General features: G+C 42.3%; 1 protein-coding gene across 1 annotated transcript in view; it reads right to left on the bottom strand.

The window, feature by feature from the left end:
• The window catches only part of LOC138614688 (chemokine-like protein TAFA-2), an 83061-nt gene extending 67105 nt beyond the window's left edge, over positions 1-15956 (bottom strand). Inside the window, exon 1 of the mRNA XM_069688254.1 lies at positions 15473-15956. The gene's annotated coding sequence lies outside the window, so the exon portion shown is untranslated. The remainder of the gene's footprint in view (positions 1-15472) is intronic.
• Between the last annotated feature and the right edge of the window lie 280 nt (positions 15957-16236).

Raw genomic sequence — 16236 nt, 5'->3', positions numbered from 1 at the left:
AGAGGAAGTTACAAGGCGCCCCGCATTCACTACCAATACCAACAAAACAGCATCTCCATGACGCAATATTATTACACACTGAAGCAAATAAAGTGCTCGTGTTTGTGCTGCATTTGAAAACAGAAGGGCAGAGTCAGAGAAATGTTGAACCTGGATTAAAATAGATGAGTGTAAGACAAGAAAAGAAGCCAAGAAGCACGGAGTCGTGGGGAGAGGAAAACAGTCAGAGGAATGGTTAGTAGGTGGGGACCTTGAAAAGCTTTTGTTCTCTGAACACGGAGAGTTAGCGAGGCAGCACTTGGCAGTTGGTTCAAAGCAACAAACTCTGAATCAATCTTTTACAGCTTGTCCAAACAGACTCACAGAGACACATACACACGGACACAGAAGAGGACAAACACAACAGAAATCACAAACAAGCAGAGAGTACCACTTTGTACTGTTCGAGACCTGTGCTGTGAAAAAAACAAAAGGTTTTCACTTGTATGGTATGCTTGAAATAGGAGAAAGTCTGGCTTGTTACTGAGACTGTGTGTGTGTGTGTGTGTGTGTGTGTGTGTGTGTGTGTGTGTGTGTGTGTGTGTGTGTGTGTGTGTGTGTGTGTGTGTGTGTGTGTGTGTGTGTGTGTGTGACTGACTGAGTATGAAAGTGTGTGTGGCCGATGCTGTGTTTCTTTAATGAGCTCGGTTTACACACTTCGTTAATTGGCTGGCACAGCAAAGGACTGTCCACGATCTACAGACCAGGCACACACACACACACCCACACCCACACGCACGCAAACACGCACACACGAACACACACACACACACACACACACACACACACACACACACACACACACACACACACACACACACACACACACACACACACACACACACACACACACACATGTACACGAACACACACACACATCTCCATTTCACTGTGCTTATTTATTCATGTATTAGTTAGTTTGTTCCACTAGGTTCACTTGCAGGCTGCCGTAGTAATTGCCACTATATTCTCTGCATTGATTTGTTCTGTTGCAACGCTCTGTGCCGTGTATATGTACACACACACACACACACACACACACACACACACACACACACACACACACACACACACACAGGTGCATGCACAGTCACTGATGCCCTGAAAGCACCTTTTCTTTGCAAAAAAACAACAAAAAAAACAACAACAAAGCGAGTGCAAATTGTATTCTCAGTCAATTTATATGTCCCTTTATCCATTTACCTGTTTCTCCCTCACATGTATTATTCCCTTATAACAAAGAGACAGGTGAGAGAGCAAGAAGTCTAATTAAAGTGTCTGGGAGGGGAAGAGAGCCAAGCTTTCTTTCAGCACATCCCTCACCACACTGGCTGTAAAAATAGCATCAACCCCACAATCCCAGGCAATGTTCTGTCTGCTTGCAGCTCTGGGCTTGTTTCTGGTGTGCAATAGGAGGTACAGTGGAGAGATTTTTGCTGTTGCTGCACAACAAATACAGAGCGGGCAGACTCAGTGTGCATAGGCATTCTGTTGTTGCTGGATGTGATAGTCCAGTCAGACTGGGCGGTGTATGTGTGCGTGAGGGAGCCATGCTAAACATGATTACTGATGGGAATGGAGTATGTGTGGGTGTCTGTGTATACAGTGTGTGTGTGTGTGTGTGTGTGTGTGTGTGTGTGTGTGTGTGTGTGTGTGTGTGTGTGTGTGTGTGTGTGTGTGTGTGTGTGTGTGTGTGTGTGTGTGTGTGTGTGTGTGTGTGTGTATGTGGCCAGGCAGGACAGGAGGTCTGCAGGGAGAGATAACTGCTCAAATCTGTCTTCTCCTTCTCACTCACACCCTTCTGCTCAGACCTCTAAAAGCTTACCCTTAGGCTTACCCTGCACGCACGCACAAGCACACATGTACGTACACACAGGATCCTCATATCAACCCTATCCCCAACTCCCATTTCAGTCTCCGCAGTTCTTCCAAGTCCAAAGCAGTTGTGGTTAATTTGAGAGAGACAGTGACAGAGAGACAAGAAAAAAAAAAAAAAAAAAAAGGGATGGACACCAAGTGCGTTATCATCTTTTAATGAGGTGCAAGACAAGTGTGCACATGCATGCCCATGCAGTATATGCTCACTGGCACTCTTAAGCATACTCAGATTCAAAGAGAGACCAAGTTGGAGAGGAGTTGTTTAATATTTAAACAGGACGCTTTAAAGATGAAATTGAATTAGGATGACACAGGAAGATGCTGAGTTCCCTTAAAAAACTTTTCAAATCTCATCTATTCTGCGAGTATTTTACACTGCATGAAACTCAAAGGGAAACCATACATTGCTTCCTTCCAAATCTCCATCTTTTGTCCTTTGTTTATGTTCTCACTTTAAAGAATCCCTTTTTGTTTTTTCAGCAGTTGTTCTTCCTCTGCAGTGACCCGTTGCCTTCCTCTCTCCTCTTTCTCCCCATGAACAAAACAAGTCCTCATCAGACGGATTTTGTCTACACCATGCCTCACTGCATTATCTCTACTTTTCCAAACACCTTTCGGGGTGAGATGGACCAGACTATGTCAAGAAGATTCTTAAGATCGCCGTGTCTCCATGCAGGGGAGTCGTAACTGTGAAAAAAAAATCTGTCCTTAAAGCATCTGAACCGCTGCCACCTCTGAAAAGCGGAGGGCAGCACTGTCGTCATCATGTGGGTGGCAGTGTGTCACGGGCAGTGACACATTCAGAATGATGACAGATGATTGTGATCTGATGGGTTATTGTAATGCATACCAAGTGGGTTACAGCGACCACTTTAAACATCCTTATTTCCTGGTGTTAGCTGCCAGCAGCACATCCTTCCTGCAGCGCCATGGACAGCTCCCTCAGTGAACGCTGCTGCACTGGTCAGCACCACAGACAGCTCCTCTCTCACACAGTGAGGGGTCTGCAGGTTGTGCGGAGTATTCTCACCTCTAAGCGGACTTTAAGAAAGACTACACTCAGCTCAGACTGACACCAGTGGCTCCAGTACACAACATGAATGGTGACATCACACCTTCCATTCAAGAAAGATTACTGACACTGTCTCAAACAGGGCTAAAGTACACAAACAACATCTACTGAGGTGTTACGTTACATGAGATTTAACTCGTAAATACTTGTTTCTGAAACTCTCAACACGGACTCCTTATAGCTTATCCACTGCTGTAATCTCTTTTATGTCAAATGCATATCATAGTGATTTGTGTTTGTTGCTCAATTAAAAAAAAAGAAAAGAAAAAGAAAAGCAGACTTACAATTTAAAAGGGGATTAATTGTTTTTGATTGTTGGAGTTTTTGTCATCAGTATTTGAAAGTAGATTTGTAATTCAGAACAACTGAGGTACGTGTACTTTATATGAATACAGTGAACCCTCGCTATAACGCGGTTCACCTTTCACGGTCTCGCTGCTTCACGGATTTGCATCGTGCATTGTGTTCTGCATTCTGATTGGCTAAACAGTCTCTCCGCTTCTTCTCTACCTGTTTGTCAATAACGTTGCGGTTTAATATGTACACGTACGTAAAACAGCTTGCCAAATTAAAAATAATCGATGGTGGCATGTCGGTTTATAAGAATCTTTTTGCCCAGAAGAAAAAAGAGCGACAACAACTACCGATAACTATGTTCTTCTCTCGAAAAACCACACCTGCATCGCGGGCTTTAGAAGAAAAAAACGCTCCAGAGCGGAGTCAGGATGCAGCGGCTCAGTCAGAAGAGCAGTGAAATACACGAGTCACTATTTGTCCTACTGTACTTTGTATTTGTTTTCATAATCATTTTTCATTTCCTCCCGTTCTAATCCAGTGACTCGGGTCGCAGTGGGGCGGTGCCGATCTCAGCAATTTGAAGCCTTCAGTTCGTATTGATGATTAAAATTATTATTTTACAGTACAGTAGTTATTTGTAAAAAAAAAACATTTATACAGTACTTTTATTTGTTAAACAAATGCTTGGGCCTGTAAAAAGGTTTTGTTCTTTGGTTTCAATGTGTTATGGAGTATTTCATTGTATAATAATTGTAAAAAAAAATAAAGGTTACTACTTCACGGATTTCGCCTATCACGGTTTCTATTTGGAACGTAACCCCCGCGAAAAACGAGGGTTCACTGTACATAGCATTTCAAAAGGAAACACTGCTAAGGTTTTATGAATAAAAACACAAGTATATTAATGTTATTAGATACAGCGCATTAAGCCAGTGGTTTCCAACCCATTGGACTGTCTTGCAAAAAGTCCATTTGGGACCTTTAGCCATATTTCACGTTAAAGTTGTGAGCATTTTCCCCAGAGAGATTTCCACTTTAAATTACCTAAATGTTTCATTTAAAAATCTGTTTGAGGCCCAAAGAGGTAAAACTATCAAATATTTAACAATAAACCAAAGAGAGAAAAAAGATAAGAACACATTTGTAGCAAAACGTCGTTTTTTCTTTTCTTTTACCCTCTCCAATGAATCATCTCGCGGTCCTACAGATTGATATTTTGACCTTCTGCAGGGACCTGCCAAAACTACCTAATGTTATCTAAAGAAGATAAACCAGTTTGACCCCAATCATTTGCAGCAGTAAAATGCTGCTTTCACATTTTTGCATCAGCATTGTGAATCTAATGACATCATATATGATAATACATCATTCACAGACATTTTATTGCAGAACTACTCTGCACTACTGCTACAACTTAAAAATGGTCTCTACTTCCTAAGTTTGACTTTAAATGCAGCACTTGGATATGGCGTTTTTATTACTGTATTAGTACTTTTACTTAAAGGTATAATTTGAAACGTTTTCACACTAAAATGTCTAAAAACAACTCAACTCTGTATTTGTTGAGTTGTGTCCCTTAAATTACCCCAAATGTTTCCGACAATGTCACATCCAATTCCCCCCCTCTGCCTGCTGTAACTTTTGGGGCAACAGGGGAAAGTCAAAATGATACACACCCACGACTGGGGTTATTGGTGTAATGATTGGGTATCTATAGTGTGGAGCCATGCTTCTGATTGACTGAGCCTCGTCTTTAACACGGCAAATAAACTGCATCTATTACAACATACATGTACCATCACCATGAAATGAGGGACAGGAATAGCTAAACATAGCGGGCAAGAGACAGCAGAAGAGTGAGAAGCCGTCGCTAGCTGCTAAGCTAAATATTTATTTTCATCAGCAGTGGTGGTTGTTTAACAATGAAGACAATAAATCCCAAGATCACACGCTACTTTGCGATGTCATTTAACTCTGTTTTTTGTTGTTGTTTTTATTGAGAGACCCCTGTCGGCAAAAATTACAGTGTGCATTTAAATAAAGGATCTTGGTTCTTCTTCCGCAGCTGCCTTTCATGGATTATAACAACAAAAAAACAACAAAAAACTGAACCGTGCCGCTGTCTAATTTTTTACAAAATATGGCTGACATGCTCGCTGGGTCAAATCCAAAGCATTTCTGTGAGATAAGAGCAGAAAACGTGTAGAAAACATATTGACAAAAATAATTGACAATGTAATTCCTTGTGCGTGAATGCCCTAAAGCCATCCGCATCACAAATTAAGCTCCTCTTTGTGCCCTTCACTGCCACAGCTGCAGCCCGGGAGAGGACACAAGGCCTGCTCAGCCTCATCACATAAAGGCAAGCGGAATGCTAATAAAGTTTGATTCAATCAAATTGAAAGCAGTCTTTTGGTAATTCATGGCTTTAAAATTAGAATTCTTGTTCTGCATTCAGAGGCTCTCTCTGTTTCTCCCACACAGCCCGAGTCTTATCCTGGCTCGACCTGAAAGAATGTTGTGTTACGCACTGACAGACGGATGTGCGAGGCGTCGTTTGAGTTTAATCGTACAAAAGCAACAAACAAAAACTTGAACATTTTCTGAATTACCGACAAGAAGTTATGATCTTTTTGAAAGTCGCGGTTGAATTTTCCTCATGAAATTGATTGGTCAAGTTTTGTTTTTCTGTTGGCATTGACACATATCTTTGTCTCTATGGCCTTGAGGACCATGACTAAGTCCAGCTGTGCAACAGGTTCCTGCAATGAACAACCGTGGCTACGTTAGGAAATGTAACGTGCGTCGTTATCTGTCTATTAAACGGTTTTATTCAAGTGATCAGACCTGCACCGGATGTTTCAGTCCACAAATAGCAAATGCAAAAGTTAGATCTCTGCTGTGTTGTTTCATTCAGATGTAGAGCACTGTCTATATGAAATGTGGCAGATCAATACTTGAAACCTGCTCAGAGATCATGCGTTTTGAGCGCATGGCTATAGCCCTCCTCCCGTATGTGCCCTCAGAGTGCTGTGGCTAATGGCAGTGTCATAATATTAGTCATATTAGGAGGGGATTAGCAAGAGAAACCGTCTTAAGGATGTGATCCCTGCGAGGGGGTGCCAGATACTGCTTATATTACTGTCAGCCCCATCTCACACACACACACACACACACACACACACACACACACACACACACACACACACACACACACACACACACACACACACACACACGCACGCACACACTGGGAGCCTAGCAGCCTTGCCTTCTTTCCTCAATAGGATCTGTGGAGAAACATGACACACTGACGCGCACCACCTAGTGTAGCTCATTCCTCTCTTCCACAGAGTTTTATTTTATCTCATCTATTGAAGTGCCGGTGTGAAACGTGTCTGCTGAAAAAAAAAAAAAAGAAATGCTGCAGCTGTGTTGGAAGGCTGAAACGTACAGATTAGGAGAAGCAATCCTGCGCTCTCAAGCCTCCGAACAACGTGTTCCCTCTTACTGGGCAGACTATGTCATTTACTGTATGCTTGAAGCCAAAATGACAAACGTCTCGGCGACTTAAGTGTACGACTTCCATTACAGTATGTATTTGAAAATAACATTTAAAACAAGAAAAGACATACAGTAAGAAATATTAACTGCAGAGATAAATCAATTTTGTCATCTCTTTCCTACTGAGTGACATCCATATAATATAGCCCAGTCAAATTCAATACTAGTTTCCTCCTTTTCCTTCTTCTAATCCTAGTGAATTAGTGTGCAAAAGGTGCAAATGATCACGCTTTTTAAACCAATAAATTGAGAGAGTCATGAGTGAACCAATAAAGAACTCAACCTTGGGAGAGTGTCAGTATTAACATCAGTAATTGTAGCTTATTGTTAGAGAAGCAGAGACTTTCTTGCCACTGTTTTAAGAAAATAAAGTTCTGGTAGTTTGAGCTCCAACTTCATTCAAATTCCTCCATTTGATGTCTGGCCTAGTACAGCAGCCAAAAAGACACAACTGTTAATTCGCCACTGCTAGCTCCACTAATACAGTCCAGCAAATGGTGACAACAGCAAAATGGACTTTTGATGTGCACTGCTGCATATTGGCACTCCTGTAACTATCACAAGAGCTCTAGTTTTTAAGGCTTACGCTAAGACAATATTTTTACTAAATTCATGAAAAATGGGAATTAATTTACATTCAACATACAGAAGTTTAATGTTTAAATTTATATAAACTAAACTAAAATATGTTTGGTTTTCTAGAGGGTCCTTCTGCTTTGTGATTAAAGAGACTTTAAGTAGCTAAACTGAGCCGTTGGATGGGGTGTGTAGTCAGTCCTCTTCATCTGAAGTCAAATCTTTGCACAGAAAGTAGGGATAGGTCATGATTTTTTTAGTCCTGAAATCATAAAAAAAAAATATATATATATATATATAGTTTATGCAAATATCATCTGGTCTTAAAAAATATATAGTTCCCTTGTTTTTACGGGTGCCTGGCAGTAACACGTTACAACTGACAGAAGGTGGTGGTGATGCACCTAAAAGCTGTTTGACAACCACAAAAACAGCAACAGCTGTCAAAAGGTTCTGTGTGGAGCTCCCTTGAAAAAATACATTTAAACTCTGCAGGTAAAGCTAGCACATCATAAATCAACTATGGCAATGCATAGTCATTTAAAAGGAGGTCGCCGAGCAGACAGTCCATCCACAGATCAACAATCATTGACTACCTTTGTCCAGACAAACTAAGTTTGCTGTTGGACGTGCAGAGCAAACAACAACTCTCATCAGCTTTGTTGAGGGCGAGGGTTGGGTGGCATTTGCTGAGCTTCAAATGTGTGTGTTCATGCATGTATATTTCTCAGTCGCGTTCCTCATCTCCACCATTAGTGAGCTACAAAACACACTCGTACACAACCACTCACAAACTGCACTCATTACTGCTGCGTGTATGCTGCAACTCAAACATACCAGTCTACAGTACATAAAGCTTCACACTGAATTCATAATTGCATAATTAGATATAATTGCATGTGCTGTGGGCTTGCCTGACAACCTAATGAGGCAGCTGTAAAATAGCTAGTGGTTCCACTTATAAGAACATAATCAAACACTACAAGATAAAAGGGCATACACAGATAAACACAGGCAGCCAGGAGGACAGGCCCAGAGCTGCACGCGGGCAAAAAGACTTGAAATTATTAAAGGAAAGATAAGACGTGACCGACTGACTGACTGACTGACTGACTGAGTTTACCGCTCTTATTATACTCTGTCAAGGGTGGCTAATTTCATCGGTGACTGTGGTTACCGTGTCACACCCTCGCTGATGTGATTTCCTCCTTACCCTCACTGCTCACGTTTGCCGTAGGACTGACCAAAGCAAGACTCTCACAAAGACGCCTCAGGAGAGCAGAGACAGGACACACACACACACACACACACACACACACACACACACACACACACACACACACACACACACACACACACACACACACACACACACACACACACACACACAAGCAGAGGCTCACACAAGGCAAGGCCTAATTTGCTGCCCTAATGACCACAGTGATTGCTGTCGAGCTGTTGATGAAGAAAGCTGCCGGAGGGTCGCATGTGTGGTGTGGCTCTGACTGCTGCCGAACAGCTCCTCTTTTGCCATCAGCCATAATGAGTCGGCTCTGACACCGCCAAAGCTGCAGCGTCTTGTGTCGGTTGGTTTATAATGGCTGCCGAAAGTAATACCACCTTCTCGCCCACACACTGGTGGAGAGCCCTGTCACTGCAAACTCATTAGCAGGAGCGATAGCCACGCCAAAATCAACAAATCAAATTGCCTTCTTAATAAGTTGCAGCGTGTCACAGCAAGTTGGATACAACAGTAGTTCACCTGCACACCGTGGATTTACCTAGCATAGTATAGCAGCATCCTCCACAACCTGCTGTTTCTGAAACGGTTATCAGTCAGAGAGCCTTGCAATCTAAGTAAAAGATGTGCTTACTTAGAAACACACTCTTAGAACCTGTACAAAAACCCAATGACTGATCAAAGAAGGATGAATGAGGAGACTTGTGTATTTTCTCCGACCTGTTTTGCTGCTTTCTCCCAAGAAGTTTCTGTCTTTAACACCTTATAGAAGGAGAATACGGCCTCTCTTCTGTTGGTCTTTGTCTGCCTGTTTCAACAGCCAAGCTGCATCGCTGTTTGTGGCTGTCATGGTTAGGTAGGTAGGTAGGTATATACTTTATTAATCCCCGAGGGGAAATTTTTTTGTTACCATTTAGACAAAGCTGAACGATAACGCAGTCAGTCCACTATAGGACAACGCGTCAGCGAAAAGTACAAGCACGTATGACCAAAGGAAGTTATGTGAAGGAGGTCATGCGACAACGCTCACGTGAAAAAAGTTCAGAGTGATGAAGTCAGAGACGGTCGGGGTGGTTGGATGGATGAAACCCCGGACTTTCATCCAAGAGACAAGGAGTGCATTAGAAAGTGGTGAGAATTTATTTTAATTAACATATTTAAAGTTTAAAGTTAGGTATGTTAAGAAACTCACGTAAAATTGCTTATTTTAACCCAAACCATGATCTTTTCCTACCCTGACCAAATCATTTTTTTCTTGAAACTAACCCCGTGGTTTTAGGTGGCTAAACCAAAGGCACCTTACTTTTCACACGTGGGTGAGGTAAAACGTGACACCGACACGGTATCCTGTAGTGAAATGTCGGACATGAACTGTTTTGACAGTACTTTATTCGATTATCGTCAAACTGATTTGAAAACCGAGGTGTTTGGGACGTTTATGAAAGAATCCTTTACACCAAAATTTCAAACTAATCTGACGACATTTAATTACTAAAATCACTGAACAAGTCCGTACCTTTTAGCACTGAAGCTCCCCACTGGTGATGTCGCTTCTCAATGAAAAGTTTAATACAGTTCCTCAAAAACCACAGAAACATGATAAATCATAAATAATAGTCTGCTGAACTATTAACTGAGCTGAACTTTACTGGCCTGAACTAGCAGCAGACTGAATGCACTACTTAACTTGTAGAATATGCCCTGAACGTCACACCATTATTTCTACTGATCTACTGTATGTACTGAAGTGCATTTGAGCAGAGGAGCGATTGCTTAGCTCAGGAAAAAAAAGAAAGAAAAATGACAGCGAGACAACACAGAGATTGGTCAAGAGAGATGGCTATTAACAGTGTAAATGAAGGGAAACATGTAATGACGGAACCCCAGTGTCACTGATGAGGGTGATGGATGGCTTTCAACTCAAATACATGGCAGTTCATCACTCACCTCAGACATGAACACACACACACACACACACACACACACACACACACACACACACACACACACACACACACACACACACAGGTTCTTACGGTGTTTTCACACACAGTATCACACACGCACTTCTCTTCTTAATTAACCTTCTGCACATCCACTTACACTGTTTTTCACAAGCCATTCTACATTGTATTGCTCGCTCTCCAATCGCACATAGCCTTGGAAAACACTACTACCACACACACACACACACACACACACACACACACACACACACACACACACACACACACACACACACACACACACACACACACACACACAAAGCAACCCTCCCCTGGTTGCTGATCAGCCAGAGAAGATCACTGCCATACAGCCGCCTTCTCTTTCTGTCAATTAAGGATTATCATTATCTATCACTTATTATTTTCAGGGAACTGATCAATCTTCCCGTGTGAGAAATGTCCAAAATAACGAGAAACAGAATGACAGAATTGACATGAGTCAAAAAATGTATTGGCAGAAGTTTAGTGTTTCTACATAATGATTAACAAATTATTGATACTGCAGACTCTTTTTTTTTGTGGCAATTAATCTTTTTATTATTTAATTTTTTAATGCAGCTTCCCTGCCTCCTTATTTTTAGATAAAGTGATATATCATGTAGCCTTCAAAATGTCTTAAATTGCTTTCTTATTACAGACATACAGTTTGATACTAAACAGATTCTCACGTTTGAGAAGCTGGAATCAGAAAATGTTGGCATTTGTCTTCATAATTGACCTGACCAATTACTTAATAAGTTGTATTTACTTTAGATGATTTTGTCTTAAAACACTTGAAATAATGTGGCAGTCACCTAATTTTTGTTTTTGGTCAATAAATCATTTTCAGAGTTTCTTAAGATCAGTTTTGTTTGACAAATGGTTTGAAACCTTGCGACATTCAACTAGCAGTGATTATAAATATAGAATAGGAGCATATCCTCCCATTTTTAGATTTTTGCCCTCTAACAGTCCCAAACCACAACAACATCCCGAACACCAGTATTATTTTTCTAATACTCGACTAACAAACTGCTTAATAATTTGTTTTTTCTCATTTCCAAGTTTCTCATTTCGCATTTTCTTCTGCACTGCACACCTGGCTGGGACTAAGACAGCCAAGGAGAGATAAACTTCATATTCCCCCTCCATGAAACTCTCCCCTCTTCCTCTGCTCTTCACCCCTTCCTTGCTCTGTAGTCGAGGGAAGCGGCGTGGGGCCTAGAGGTGCTGGGTAAACAGTGGTTCTGCAAAGTGCTTTTTCCCGGGCTGTGTATACCGGGGTAATAGAGGCAGTAATGGAGTTTGTTCAGGCTAACGTAATCCTCGATCTGTGAGCGCAGCGTCTGCCGCTGTTTCTCTCTGACGCTGTTCTGTTCCACAGCAGGTACTGATGTGGTTGTCGCTGTCACCGTTACTGCCATTTGGGACTAAAGCAATGTGTGTATGTATTTGTGTGAATGTGTATTTCCTGCCCAAAAATCTGTGTATCAAAAAATGAATGTGTGTGTGTGTGTGTGTATTTGTGTGCATCCTGAGCAAAAATTACAAACAGATCGAGGTTCCGCTGAAAGATGTGTGTGTGGGGAAGAGAAGGTCTGGGGATGTTTGTTGAAAACTCTGTATGTGTGTGTGTGTGTGTGTGTGTGTGTGTGTGTGTGTGTGTGTGTGTGTGTGTGTGTGTGTGTGTGTGTGTGTGTGTGTGTGTGTGTGTGTGTGTGTGTGTGTGTGTGTGTGTGTGTGTGGCGACAGAGTAAGAATCTGAAAAATATATGCGTTTGGATGTTATAGTTCACCTTTGGGAGGTGGGATAAGAACAGGGCTGGCGGCTAAGAATGAATTTACGGGGCCCGATCTCCCAGAAACAATTTCTTTATGTGGGTTACACACATTTAGAGTGGCTACTCGTCCCCCCTGGGCTGCAGCACGCCACACACAGCTACTGGAGATGGCCAATGAAATACAGAACACCCTTTTATAGCACACATGCTTTTTATTTATTTTTATTTATCCCCTGTAGCTTTCTTTTTCTTTTTCTCCTTCTCTCTCTCTCACACTCTCTCTCTCTCTCTCTCTCTCTCTCTCTCTCTCAGTGTCCAGGTGTCTGTCTCCTCTTTGTTTCTCAATCTTGTCCCTCTTTCTTCTCCTATTCTCTTCTCATCATGAACAGCTACAGGTGGTGGTAAATTAAAAAGAGATCGCCTTTCATATGACACACACTGTACTTTTTTAGTTCTTTTAGTTGCTCTTTTTGTCTTTGTTTCTCCTGTCTCTCCTCTCCTGTCTTTCTCTCTGTCTCCGTCCTGGCCAGGAGCGCTGACATTCCCGTGGCCTGTGGGACATATCGGTAGAAGGGGTGGATAAAGGAAGTGAGTGGGAGGAAAAACAGGAAGAGTGTGTTAAGAGGTGCAGAGGGAGACATAAAGTTGTGGGATATAAAAACATGAAAGCTTGGTGTATTTTTGAGTATTGATTGCATTTGTACACGTGTGTTTGTGGTCATGTTGCTAAAAGAAATCCAGGTGAAGTGATATCATTTGAACAAGTCCTGCAGTCTGCAGGGTACAGTTGTGCGTGTGTGTTTGATATCTACAATAAAATTCTAAAATGTAGGGAATAATATTACAATTATAAAACAATTAGTCAGGAGTAATTTCAGTATCCTGGTGGTTTGCAGAGCTGTGCATTATCCTCTTACATTGTTCTTCACGTGCAGCCATTCATTTCTCTAAAGCGAACACGCACAGGGGTTTCCCTGTGGCTTAGAGGTTAAGACGCCAATCACAACCTTTGTTGCATCTCCGTCTCTCTTGTTTACTGTTATTTTCCCACTAATAAAGACACGAAACGCCAAACAAGCGAACATGCACATTTATATGCACATGCATCCACACACAAGGGAGTTCAGCCTTCATGATATGAGCGTGATAACTGATTTGTGTTCCCACAGCATGAATAATCAAATTGTTCTGTAACCTTAACATAACTTACAACCCTGAACCTAAAGCCAACACTTGAAACTCCCTTTTAACACACACACACACACACACACACACACACACACACACACACACACACACACACACACACACACACACACACACACACACACACACACACATCTGTTTTCTTTGCCATGTCATCCACTTTATCTCTCAGGTGATTTAATTTGTTTTGTACCTCATTTTGAAGGACACACTGCATAATGCGATGCCAACATGGCAATTCATATTTCAGTAATTGGAGCGGGTGTGCAGCCTGTCGGAGGAGGGAGGCTGCACTCACTAAATGTTTCCTAAATAACAGAACAAGAGAAGATTTGCAGTGATTCACTTACATTTGTATGCAGTTAAGTAACTTGAATTAGTTAATAAACACTGATATATCCTGTTCCTTTGAACTTCATTCTCCTCTGTTCCTTGTTTTTCCTTTTATTCTCTCCATTTTACCTTCCTATTTTGTCAAATCTGTGTACCTGTGATTAGTAATGTGAGCAGAATACCAAACTGTGATGGTACCAAATTATGATTTATATCGCTCAAGGGCGGCATTAAAAATACATTTGAGAGCCTCTCTCAGATAAACCAATCAGTGACCACAAACCAACAATACAATCAAACCTTCCTCATTGCTCCTTGCATCTTTCTCCTCCTGTCAGTTCTCTCCATCCTTATTTTGACACTCCACTTCTCTGCCTCACCTCCCCTGTGTTTTTCACAGAGGGAGAGTGCAGAGACAGATGGAGCAGGACCAACTCAAAAATATATTCACAGTAGGGATCACTGTCCTCGTTTATATCCACACAATGCTGTATAAACAGGTGTAGGTCATGAAAGTCCCGTCAAACAAAATACCTTGTAATAGTGTAATATCGAGAAAATAAAATAGCCACTACAACAGATTCAGCAACTCACAGCCTTTATTATACACTGCTACCACACTGATGATGCCATTTTCACCATAAAGTTATCATATTCACCAACAGCACATCTTGTGATCCGTGGTGCTGCGCAGAAGAAACCCAACGCTGGATTTAGGGCACACATCTTCTAATTTTTAAAACGTGAAAGCAGCACAACATTTATATCTCATGAAAAGACCAACCAAAGCTCTAATTAGTGCAGCTAGATTTTCATAGGAGACTTGTAATAGTGCGTCACGGAGGAGGGCAGCATAAAGCCTCCCTGTCAGTTTTCACTGTCAAATAAAGCGACACATCATTTAGCACCCCTAGAAGTATGGCAGCTGATAGACTGAATCTGCAAGAATCAATAAAAAAAACCGCTAAACACCAGCCTCGCCTGAAATAGCGCATTGAAACCTGCGCCATATGTCCGAAATACGCACAGCTACCCGCGTGCCCAGATATCCAAATGTATGTGTGTGTGAGTGTGTAGTTTTATGTCAGAGAGAGAGAGAGAGAGAGAGAGAGAGCTTATGGGTTGTGCAACACCTGAAACAACCGCAATCATTTGTCTTTGCTACTTAAAATCATAACGGTGTAAATAAAACTGATTCCGGACCAGGCTGATAGGTGTTACAATGACAAATGTTTTTTTCATGCCTTCATATTACCTAATCCTTTTCTATTTCCTAAAATGGAACAACTGAAGTGTAACCCAGTCCGTGCGTAAATTGTATCCAACGACGAGGTAACCAGTCGACTGTTGTACACTTGTATCCATGCCTATCAGGTGGGCCAGTAATTTACTTTTATCACCCTTACTTTTCATACAGAAAACAAACAAAAAAAGCGCATTAAAACCATGAGATGCACCGGGCTGTTCTGCCCAGGTGGAGAGGCTATCCAGTGAACCATACCTGTTGGTGCGGTGTGGTCTTGTTTTGTTAGCCCAGCAGGTGAACCTCTCTCCTCATAGCCGTTCCGCTATCCGAGACGGAGGAGAGACTCGCATCCCCTCTCCTCTACCGTAATAACGGCTCCTCTCTGTGACACCGGCCGCTCTGGTTCGAGTGGAGCGAAAAAGTTAAACCTTACCATCCACCTCCGAGGCAACAGGGGGGAAAAAAGGGGGAGCCGGTTTTGGATGTGACCTCCTGGGGTAAAAACCAGCGTGCTGCCCCTGCGACTACTCCGATGCAAGAAAAGGTCCCCTGAAAGTTCCGCTCCTCTCCTCCTCTTTTGCCCAGAAACTTTAAGCCATGCCGACAGTGAGGAAACACCCGACTTGAAACACCCTAATCGGGGAGTCGTCTTCGCACCGAGAAGCTCCTTTTTATCCTCTTCTAAGGAAGTGATAAGAAAATAGCCCAGTGGCGGGACAGAGGTGCGATGCGGTCGGGGAGTCACGCAGACTGTTGTTGCACTCCTGCTTGTCCGCCTGGAAGATGAAGTGCTGCTTGACAGTCAGCTCCGAAGTGGGGCAGCGCCCCCCAGCGGGCTGATGAGGGAACAACTGCCCAGAGAAGTGCACGCAATCAACGTAAATGGCACTGTACAGTAATGGGAGGAAGGCCATGTGGGCTGCGCCAAGATGTGTCGGATATATGATATTAGTCGTCTCTTGTCAGTGACAGTCAAACAGAAAGAGACACGGGCCAGTTCATCTGCACGAAACATAAAC

This window comes from Brachyistius frenatus, unplaced genomic scaffold (genome assembly GCF_029030835.1).
Source record: "Brachyistius frenatus isolate BFR_SWC_R1_liver_20210118 unplaced genomic scaffold, ASM2903083v1 Contig_6, whole genome shotgun sequence".
Classification (NCBI taxonomy): Eukaryota; Metazoa; Chordata; class Actinopteri; family Embiotocidae; genus Brachyistius; species Brachyistius frenatus.
Note: the sequence above shows the minus strand (reverse complement) of the source record. Positions and strands in the feature narration are given on the sequence as shown.